The sequence below is a fragment of the Lissotriton vulgaris genome, chromosome 5 (assembly GCF_964263255.1).
Source record: "Lissotriton vulgaris chromosome 5, aLisVul1.2, whole genome shotgun sequence".
Lineage (NCBI taxonomy): Eukaryota > Metazoa > Chordata > Amphibia > Caudata > Salamandridae > Lissotriton > Lissotriton vulgaris.
Genome location: NC_141693.1, coordinates 200,867,575 through 200,878,456, shown reverse-complemented (window position 1 = coordinate 200,878,456; position 10,882 = coordinate 200,867,575). Strand labels below are relative to the sequence as shown.

At 43.3% G+C, this 10,882-nt stretch overlaps 1 protein-coding gene across 1 annotated transcript in view; it reads left to right on the top strand.

Moving 5' to 3' along the window:
- The first annotated feature begins 1,097 nt into the window (after nucleotides 1-1,097).
- The window catches only part of FUT7 (fucosyltransferase 7), a 58,994-nt gene continuing 49,209 nt past the window's right edge, over nucleotides 1,098-10,882 (top strand). The window contains exon 1 of the mRNA XM_086921158.1: nucleotides 1,098-2,144. The gene's annotated coding sequence lies outside the window, so the exon portion shown is untranslated. The remainder of the gene's footprint in view (nucleotides 2,145-10,882) is intronic.

Sequence of the window (10,882 nt, the reverse complement as noted above, 5' to 3'; positions counted from 1 at the left end):
CTCAAGCGGCACTGGTTGCCTTCGGTACAGATTGCAGCAAGATTTTTCCAGTGAGCCTGGACTTAGCTACCTTGGTGAATTTCACTTTAGATTCACTCAGGGCCCACACGGCTGCTGAGTTGGAAGATCGTAAGAATGTGATGAGCGAGAGAGTGATTACACTTTTAGGCGCTTCTGCAGCGTCTTTTCTCACTAGGCGCTGGTAATCAAGGTTCTGAGAAGTGTCTTAACAAATTGAAAGAGCCCCAAGGAGGCCAACATGGCTGCATCAGTCTATGTTGGGACTTGAAGACCATGCTTTCACTTTGATGAAGGAAATAATGGGAAAGGCTCCTCTCATATATATAGGGGAAGTTTGCTTCCGGCATTGACCTCCCAGAGACAAGAGGCTCATGCAGAGTTTGGCAAAGCTTCCATCAAAGGCGCAGCTCCCCTGACTCATTCAGAGCTGGGGAGGAATTGATTGGCTGCAGAAGCTCAGTGGGCTACGCCATTGGAAACCATTGATTCAGGGGCCCATCTGCCACAGGGCCATCTGATCACAGATTATTGTACCTCCTTGGACCGGCTCTCTGCTTGTTTACTCCTACACATAAGCGTCAGTCAGCTGGGCCTTCTTCCTGGTTGACGAACAAGGTGCGCATGCGCAGTAAATTCAACATTCTCATTGGACATGCTAAAAAATGATCTGTCACACAGAAAGAGTATCAGCCTGGGGATGAGTGCGCCTGCTAAGTCTCAATTAACTTAGCATTCACAAAGAGAATTCTGCAGTGGCCTGTCCGGAGATTAAAGATGTCAAAGCGGAGGGAGAGGGCTTTAGTGCAAGACTTTTAAAGATGTACCTTCGGCAAGGCCCAGAAAGTTGGGTTAACAATATTACAATTCAGCTATCTGACGAGAGAGAAGGAAAAGGATGGGTCGATAAGAGTTGTTTGTGGTGTCCCTGAGTCATTTCATCCCCATTTGAACACAGCACCTTGCCTGCTGCTGAAAGAAGTCAGATCGAAAGATAAATAACCCGAGGCTACAGGACAGCTGAGCTCGTCACAGACCGGAAAGATGAATGATGAAACAGCACGAAAAGCAGAAGAGCCAGAAAACAGGCTCCTTAAGCATGAGGTGGCGGCGAGGGGCAGCAGCAGCCGGGGGACACTTCCGGGGGAGCTGCCGAGAGTTCTGCCTCACAGACACCTGCAGACCAGAGAGTGCCCCAGCACCTGACCACAGCAACCGCAGCCGCCAGTGGACTGAGACTGCGCCTCTGGCAGAAACCCACAGACCTTACAGACCGTGCAAGGACACTGGCTGAGAGGGACCGCTCCACTCTCAACCTCAGGGAGAGACTGCTCCACTGCCACCTACAGAGAAGGACCGCTCCACTGTCACCTGCTGGGGAAGACTGCTCCACTGTCACCTGCTGAGAGAGACCGCTCCACTGTCACCTGCTGAGACCCTGCTCTACTGCCACCTACAGAGAAGGACCGCTCCACTGTCACCTGCTGGGGAAGACTGCTCCACTGTCACCTGCTGAGAGAGACTGGGAGCCTGCTCCACTGTCACATGCTGAGAGAGACCGCTCCACTGACACCTGCGGAGACCAGAGAGTGCCCCGGCCCCTGACCACAGCAACCGCAGCCGCCAGGGGACTGAGACTGCGCCTCTGGCAGAAACCCACAGACCTTACAGACCGTGCAAGGACGCTGGCTGAGAGGGACCGCTCCACTCTCAACCTCAGGGAGAGACTGCTCCACTGCCACCTGCTGGGGAAGACTGCTCCACTGTCACCTGCTGAAACCCCGCTCCACTGTCACCTGCTGAGTGAGGCTGCTCCACTGTCACCTGCTGAGAGAGACCGCTCCACTGTCACCTGCTGAGACCCCGCTCCACTGTCACCTGCTGAGTGAGGCTGCTCCACTGTCACCTGCTGAGACCCCGCTCCACTGTCACCTGCTGAGAGAGACCGCTCCACTGTCACCTGCTGAGACCCTGCTCCACTGTCACCTGCTGAGAGAGACCGCTCCACTGTCACCTGCTGAGACCCCGCTCCACTGTCACCTGCTGAGTGAGGCTGCTCCACTGTCACCCACCAAGGAAGACTGCTCCACTGTAACCCGCAGAGGGAGACTTCTCCACTAAAAGAGGTATACGCATGCAAGTCGTTGGTTTCAGTGAGACCAGTGTTCATGTGGTAGTGTTTATCTTTAAATGATCGCCTGGTCTCAATTTATAGAGGCTCTCCCTAATCTATTCCGACAAGCACACCACTCTACACTCACTCACTCACTCACTCACTCATACATCCACTCAGCCGCTCACTCATTAATTCCCCTTAAATTATTCCTTGTTCCCACCTACACTGCACCCCGTCATATCCTTCCCCCACACACACAAACTGCATTGTACCCCCTCACAATCCCCTGATAATGCACGAAACAGAAATCCTAGAGTGTCATGGGCAGGTATCCGGACCCAGCATTTTTTCCATACATTGTAGAGACAGCCAGATGTGACCTTATACTAAGCGAGTTCAAGGACATGGCCCTCAGCATGTTGAGAAGCAGTCCTTGAACCCTGAGACCTCCACCCTCCCAGAAATCAATACACCTTGGAAAATGAATGCCACTGTTTATACTATCCCCAGCACTCCCGACATCTCCCCATCCGACTTACCAGACAATTAAATGTATTGATCATGGACAGACAGCGGCTGCAGGCTCTGAGTCAGGGCCGGACTGGGAATCCAAAGCAGCACAGGCAAATTTTCTCAGACCAACCCCCATATGGGGCATAACGAGTGAGCTAAGTGATCAATCCTGACAGCTAAATTAGGGTGTGGGTGTATCTCCCCTATGAAAAATCGGAAAAATAGCCGACATGGCGCATTCTACAACACATTTTTCATTATATATTCAATTGTATTCGTTTTTAAAGCTTAGTAAATGATTACCTTAATATGCACTAGGATACGGCAATCTTTAATTCTTTAATGGGGCTCTACAATGATTCACTCACTAACACCCTCCAACAGTGCCTCTCCTCTCTCCATTGCCCCTCTCTCACATGTATTTCATTTGTTTTATAGCAACTCATACCAGTGCAAGGTGTCTTACCATTTTACATCACACACACATACAGAGACAATTACACATGTGTAAATCAGTGTATAGAAAATGATACATAAAACAAAGAGAACTAGAAGGTGTAGGATTCACATGTCATTCATTCTGGTAGGCATTTTATAAGAGTGCTTGGTCTGGGGAAGCACAAACTCAGGACTCAGAACAAAACACAGCGATTAGGAATTACTTTATTAATAAGAAATTATTTCTACCCAAACAAACCATTTTTAGCAAAATCAGGTTAATGAAAGACTGGGAAAAACCATAAGTTTCTAACCTAGATTACGATTGTAATTTATGAGCTGCATAGTAATAAAGGGACCTCTTTGACAAAAGCAGTAACCCACTGAGCTATGCACATAAAATACTGTTCTGCCATCTGCATTCTACACGCTCTTTGCAGCAGTCATATTAACCCTATGCACAACCTTAGATGAGTCAAGCCTGCCACTAGATACAGTTTTGATCTCTCTCCAGCAGGTTCACTAATCACCAACGTTATTTTGGCACTTTTATTGATGCCTGAAAACGATTGGATATATAAGGAACTCTGCAGTGCTTTTAAAACTGCTGCCCTGCTGCAAAACCGACCCTCTGTAACAAAAGCAGCCCCGCCCTTTCCCGGGGAAACGTCTGAGTGCAGACCAAGGCTGCTCTCCTTGATTCCTCTCTTCTTCCAAGCAAGATCAGCTGCTGGGCCCGGGCTACTATAAGGCCAGGTCTCACTGACCACCCTGTCTGATCAGTTGATCTTAGATATGGGCTTATGCTAGCCTGTTCTCCTTTGCCTTTCTGCCCTACATTGCTGTGAGGAGGAGATGGAGTAGAGTGGATTATCTAGTGCATTCGACCTCACTGAGGTCCTACGCTGACCGCTTTACTTTTCCAAATATCTGAAAACTAGTACCCATAAACATGTTCATTACCACCATCCACTGTTCTAGCCCTCCTTAGCCTTGTTACTTAGGTACACCTTATTGCTTGTAGAGAAATTTCACACTCCCACCCCTAACATTATTCACTAAGGGCCGGATGTACGACCTGTTTTTGCATGTGCAAAAGGGTTTGCGAACCTGTTTGCGCATGGGCCATGTACATAGCCTATTTAGCGAGTTGCAATTGTTTTGCGACTCGCTAAATAGGTTTTATGACTCGCTATTTGGAAGGGGCGTTCCCTTCCAAATAGTTAGGGGCCCATTAGGATGGCGGGCGGATCGCCCCCGCCAGGCTGGCGGTAGCCACTGCCAGCCTGGCAGGGGCGATCCACCCCCCATCCTTGCACTAAAGACCGCTCGCCCTATTAGGATGGCGGGGAGGACCGCGGCGGACTGTAAGACCGTCCGCCGCTCTTCCGCCCCGGTCGCAAGGTGACCGGGGCGGAAAAGGTATAATATAGTGGCGGTGTTCGCCACGGAAAGGCATGCGGAGAATCCCTGCGGGGGCCCGTTGCGGGCCCCCAGGAACTCCGGGGGGTGGAGGGTGCGCATTTCAAAGTGCAACATGTCAGGCACAGCGTGGTGCCTGACTTGTGCTTTGAAATGCACAATGTGCAATTTTACCATTGCGGCGGGTGGCGCTTTCAGCACCGCCCGCCGCAATGGTAAAAATACAGGATGCGCCAACCAGTGTGGCGGGCGCATCCTAATTGCCCAGGTGGGGCCGCTGCTCCTATGGCGGGCGGTCCCGTTTTGCACAGGGATGGCGGGCGGGCAAAGTCCGCCCACCATCCTAATGGGGGCCTTAGTCTCAAAACAAGTGCACAGACAGAATATCGGGTTTTGAATATTGATATACAAAAATATCGAGATGCAACTATCGTGATGCAGGAATATCGATAGCAAGAATATCGTGATCCAGAATATCGACTTTAAGGTAAGAAATATCGTTTTTTTAAATATCGAAGTCAGTAATATCGATTTTTATATTAGTGCTATGTATTTTAGTATGTATTTTAAAAGTATGTGATCTAATTTCTTTAACTAAGTATTGCTTTTGTTTTTAAATATGTGTGTCAAATTTTTAGTAGTGATTCATTTTATGTTAATTACATTTTGCGTTTTTTTAGTTCTGTAGCGGGTTGTGGGTTTATAGGGGAATAGGGTGGGAAGTAATTTAATTATATTAATATTTTGTATTTATTAGTGTTTATTTAATTTAGATGTTCTAGTGTTAATTTTGGTAATAATTTTTTAACTAATTAATTATTATTTGGTTGTTCATTTTTATTAATGATTTAATTGATAATTGTGTTATTTGTTTTAGGAGTGGGTGGTGGGTTTATAGGGTAATAGGGTGGGAAGTACCTTAATTATAATAAATTAATTAATATTTTTTATTTATTAGTATCTATTTAATGTAGATTTTATAGTGTTAATTGTGGTAATTCATTTTGTGTTAATTATTAATTGGTTGTTAATTTGTATTAATAATTGATTGATAATTATGTTAATTGTGTTATTTATTTTTAGGAGCGGGTTTATAGGGAATAGGGCAGGAAGTAATTAATTTAATTATAATAAATAAATTAATATTGTTTATGTATTATTATTTATTTAATTTAGATTTTTATAGTGTTAATTGTGGGAATTCATTTATTATTAATTAATTATTAATTGGTTGATAATTATTATGAATCAATTGGTAATTATGTTAATTGCATCAACTTTGTAGGAGCGGGTTGTGATTTTATAGGGGAATAGGGTGTGTAGTAATTTATTTAAAAATAATTAATAATTAATTGTTAATTAATGGTAATTAAATAATAAATGAATAATCATGGAAATTATGTAATTAATTTGGGATGTGAGTTGTGGGGTGTATAGTGGTAAAGTACATTATTTTCAATTAATTAATACGTTGTTAATTGATATTTTTAGTTATAGAAATTGTGTAATGATTTTTAGGTATGTGTTGTGGTATTATTTGGGGGTAAAGGGTGGAAAGTATGTTAGGTTTTATTAATTATTAATCAGTTGCTCATTATTATTAATTTATTAATTGATAAATATTTATGGTAATTGTTTACTTTTATTTTGTGTGTGGATTTTGGTCATCGATATTATGTCAGTGATCCCTCAAAACAATGTACTAATGTTTTGAGACCGCAATTGCGGTCGCAAAACACTCGCAATTACCACCTACTTCAAGTAGGTGGTAATGAATTTGCAAATGGGAAGGGGTCTCCAGGGGACCCCTTCCCCTTTGCAAATGCATGCAAAATAATTTTTCAAGGGCAGGCAGTGGTCCCAGGGACCACTGCCTGCACTTAAATAATGAAACAAAACGTTTCATTTATTTTAAAATGCATCCTGTTGTCCTTTAAGGAAAACGGGCTGCATTTAAAAAAAAAGCAGCTTTATTAAAAATCAGTCCCAGGCATGGTGGTCTGCTGAGCCCAGCAGGCTACCGTCCCTGGGAGTGCTGGAATTCACAATGGGCTCGCAAATTGCGAGAGGCTTATTAATATTAATGAGCCTGGTAATTTGCGACACCATTGGGAATGGCAAAACAGTGTGAACACACGGTTGTACATTTCATTTAGCGCCTCACAATTTTCGACTCGCAATGTGTCGCAAATTGCGAGACTCTAAATGAAAAGGTCGTACATCTGGCCCCAAGATATCACCCTGGCTTTCAGAACTTTGAAGTAATCCAAATGGCAGAGCTGTAATGGATGGTACACTTGTAGAACTGCTGCCCTTGCACATTTGTTTTCAGATCTGTGAAGGGTGTGGCCTCACCACTGGACACAATCATTTATTGTGTCCAGTGGTGAGGCCACACCCTTCACAGATCAGAGTTTCAGCCTGTGCTGCTACGATATGAGCTCTAATGTGTAGAACTGCTACAACAAAGGCAGCTTCATTGCTCCTGCGGCTAATACATCGCTGCTAGTGAGCCACACTAAAGGCTAACTGTAGTCACAGCAGTTAAATGAGGTAGTTCAGACCAGTTATGTGTTGTGGAAAGAGAAGGAGGGGCAAAGCCGGATATGAAGCTGTTGACCTAACCTTTTCAAACAGAAGTGGTGCCCTATGGCACCATCCCAAGGTGGGATATACAGAGCTTTCAACTGTTCAGCACTTGTGGGAGTGAATGCTAATGATTCTAATCAATGGTATAGTAGTAAATGACATCACGGGAAGTGACATCACAGACTTACAATCAGTGATTTTGGTAAAAAATAAATCTTTTATATCCAATAGTCCCCAATGAAAATATTTTGGGTGTAATTTGGAGTTATACAGACTGATTTGGCAATGGTCCTGCTTCACCAGTCTCGTGGCTCCCCCCTCAATTTAGAATCCGGGGAACCGTTGAATATCCAACAATGGAGTCTCCTCTGCCTCCACCATTGAAAGTCTTTGACCTGACGGAATCTCTGCCACAGGGCAGTCAAGGCACAGTGATGGCCGCCATGTCCTATTTAGGGTGAGGCGTCTCTCACTAGATGTTCCTTCTGAGGACTGCCATTTGAGGGGTGTGGGTTCTCATCAGGGAAATCGCTCAATAGCCCCCAAGAACAGTCAGAGGAAGCTCCCTGAGCATTGTGGACTTTTTCTTTTTTCTCCATGAAAAAACTCCTGCTTTCAGGTATTATTCTTCAAAAGGAAAAAAGTTTGCAGAGTGGCTGCAACAAAGCAGGCTTAGCAAACCCACCAGCCTTCAGAGCAACTGCAACATCGGCGGTGTCTCGGAAGACTTTAGAGATACCCATAAAGCAAGTGTGGATCTCCCAAGATGGTGATCAGTCCTGCAGCAGGTGAGCTGTGCCAATGGCCTCTCTTGACTTGGTGTGTTGATTGACCACCCACCAGAGTCTAAACTCTTCTTTTTTTGACTAGCTTTATAATACTCTCACTACCCTTTTTTACTCTATAACTCTGTCGATTATGTTATATTTATGTATCTGTTCAACAATTTGAAATGGTGAAATGGCAAGCTGTGCGGAATTTACTAGGACATTTTTAAGAATGAAATTTGTTGTAAATACTTTTAAACTACTGACATGCATTTTTATATGATTTTCTATTAACTACAAATGCATGTTTATAAAATGTAAGATACCAAAAGATGAAAAAGCCACAAAATAATGTACAATGACTACAAAAGAAATCTACACATTGGCTAAAATTATAATATATGCAGGTGTCCACAGCGAATATTGGCAATATGTTATCCCAATAAACAAATTTCACTAATGAGATAGTTTAGTAATATACACTTAAACGTTATAATGACTGTCGATTTGTTTGACCTCAGGAAGTATATCCATTAATTACTATAGATGTATATGCACTAATGGTACATACAAGGTTCATCTATGGGCCAGTAGAAATTTGCACACACAGTTTGAGCTTAAAATTTGCTTCAGTTGCTCTATCTATATTACTGATACATGCCCACTCACAATAATATACATAAATGGCCATCGAGTAGGTGGTGTCAATGTGCCCATGAGGTAATACGCATGACCTTAAACAGTATGCGCACCAATGGCCACACATAATAAATCGATTGATTCCAGATAGCAGTATTATGCTTCCATGGTCCCTGAAAGGTTACGCATCAATGGCACCTGGCAGTAATATGCATACATTGTCGCAAAGAGTGATATGTATCAGTGGCATTCGATATCAACGTGCAACAGTGTGATCTGACATTATGCGTCAATGCTTCCTGACAGTAATGTACATCTATACCCCCTGACATTCTTATGAATCAATAGCCCCCTGCAGTAATGTGTGTTATTGAAAAGTTTCAGCGCTCCGTCCATCATCTCCTTGTGTTTTCTTTGTTTGCCCTAAGTTGGCCAAGTATGCCCAGACGTGGGTCCTTTGCTCACTTTGCCACTGGATTCGAGCTAACCTGGGTGATGAGGGCTGTTAGCCCGAAACCGGTCCCAGGATGCTTGTTTACGGTCCAGAGAGGGCCTGGCTTGGCAGTTCGGGCTGGACTGTTCCCATGAGGCACAGAGTCAAGACTGATTTGCATATTGCTGGGTCTGAACTGGGGTGGCGAAGTGAGCTAAAGAGCGATGATGGATTCAACCCAGATCTGTTGCTGGGGGTGAGTGTTTGAAAAGTTTCAGCGGTCCGTCCATCATCTCCTTGTGTTTGCTTTGTTATTGGATTCAGACAGTGAAATGCCTTATTGGTCCAATTCAGTACTGTGCATCAGTTTCCTCCCGAAAGAACCATTTGTCAATAAACCCTGTTGGATATATCCATCCTTCATCCACTGCTCCAGAGAGCAGCACACATTAGTGCACTCTGATAACAATATGCATTAATATCACCAAACAGTATCGCACAGGTGTGACCCCCAGGCAATTCTGCACATCAATGATCTAAGAGAGCATCTTCCATCAATACCACCCGACATAAATATGTATCAATGTCTACAGGCAGTATTTGCACCGACGACCAGAGGCAGTATTATGCATCATGGACCATTTACAGTGATATGTATCAGTGCCACCTAACTGCAATATATCTCAGTGCCCTCTGATAGCAGTATGCATTGATGTCCTAAACCAGTAATATGGATTCATTTTGGATGTTAGTGTTAATCACCAGCGGCCTCAGACAAAATATTAATCAGTGGTCAATTACAGTAGTGTATCTCAATGCATCCCAACTGTTATATACCAGACAACAATAGGTATTGATGAACTCACATATAATTGCATTTCAAAGACCCAAGATAGTGTTATATATTAGTGCTCAATGACAACAAAATAAATAGACAGTGGCAGACAGTGATATGCATCAAAGGCACAGTATAATAATATACATCTAGTGCACCAGAGAGCATAATAAATCAATGTCCCCTAACAGTAATATTCATCAGTGGCCCAGTCAGTGATATGTATTAATGACCCAAGGTAGTAAAATATATCCCATTGCCTCCTTACAGTAACAACTAACAGCACTTGTGATATGGCTAAAACATGTTGACCGATTTGAAAAGTCAGAGTTAAAATGGCCCAGAACATCTACTCCATGTTTTAGTATTATTTGTGGTTTTCACAATAAACATTTCTTAAAATCCTTTCATAAGATAGTTTTAACTACAAAATGTCCCTGCACCACTAAGAAATAGCAAGTGCTCCCAGTCCTCTGGATGAGTCCACACTATTGATACGTCACTGGTGTGCGACTTGAGGAAGCATGCCACAGTAGTGGGTGAGGTCCTGTGAATCAAAAGTAAGAATTTTCCTTCCCCTTCATTTGTTCATCATAGTAATACCATAAATCAATAGTGGTTTTCGTGTTGTATATAAGTTATTCTCGGAAGACATCTCTGTGGACCAGAGTCATACCTCTCTTTACCCTTTTTGGGTGTGTTTTTATGCAGCGGATAGCTATGGGAATACAATTATTAATTGTTAACAATCCTTGATGCTGCACTATCCATTTATTTTTCACAGAGATCTATACTAAGATCCAGTATCAAGATGGAAAATATCTTTCTCCTTTTCTGTTGAGGATGTTACTTCAATGTAGGTGCTCCACCATTACTGGCAGAAACTAACATCTGGAAATCTCTGACCAAATGAAAGAAAAATAAAATAAAACATATTTGTATGGACCTTGATGACGGAATATTTACGCTGCAAAGATGCCCTCCTCAACTTATTGTCAACAGTGACCCTCGTATTTTATTGACTACCTAACATTTAGAAGAGACTGGCCCCTCTTTCCATTGAGCTGCATAAGGGACTGGTTGATTAAATTTATCAACACAGTAAAAAGGCT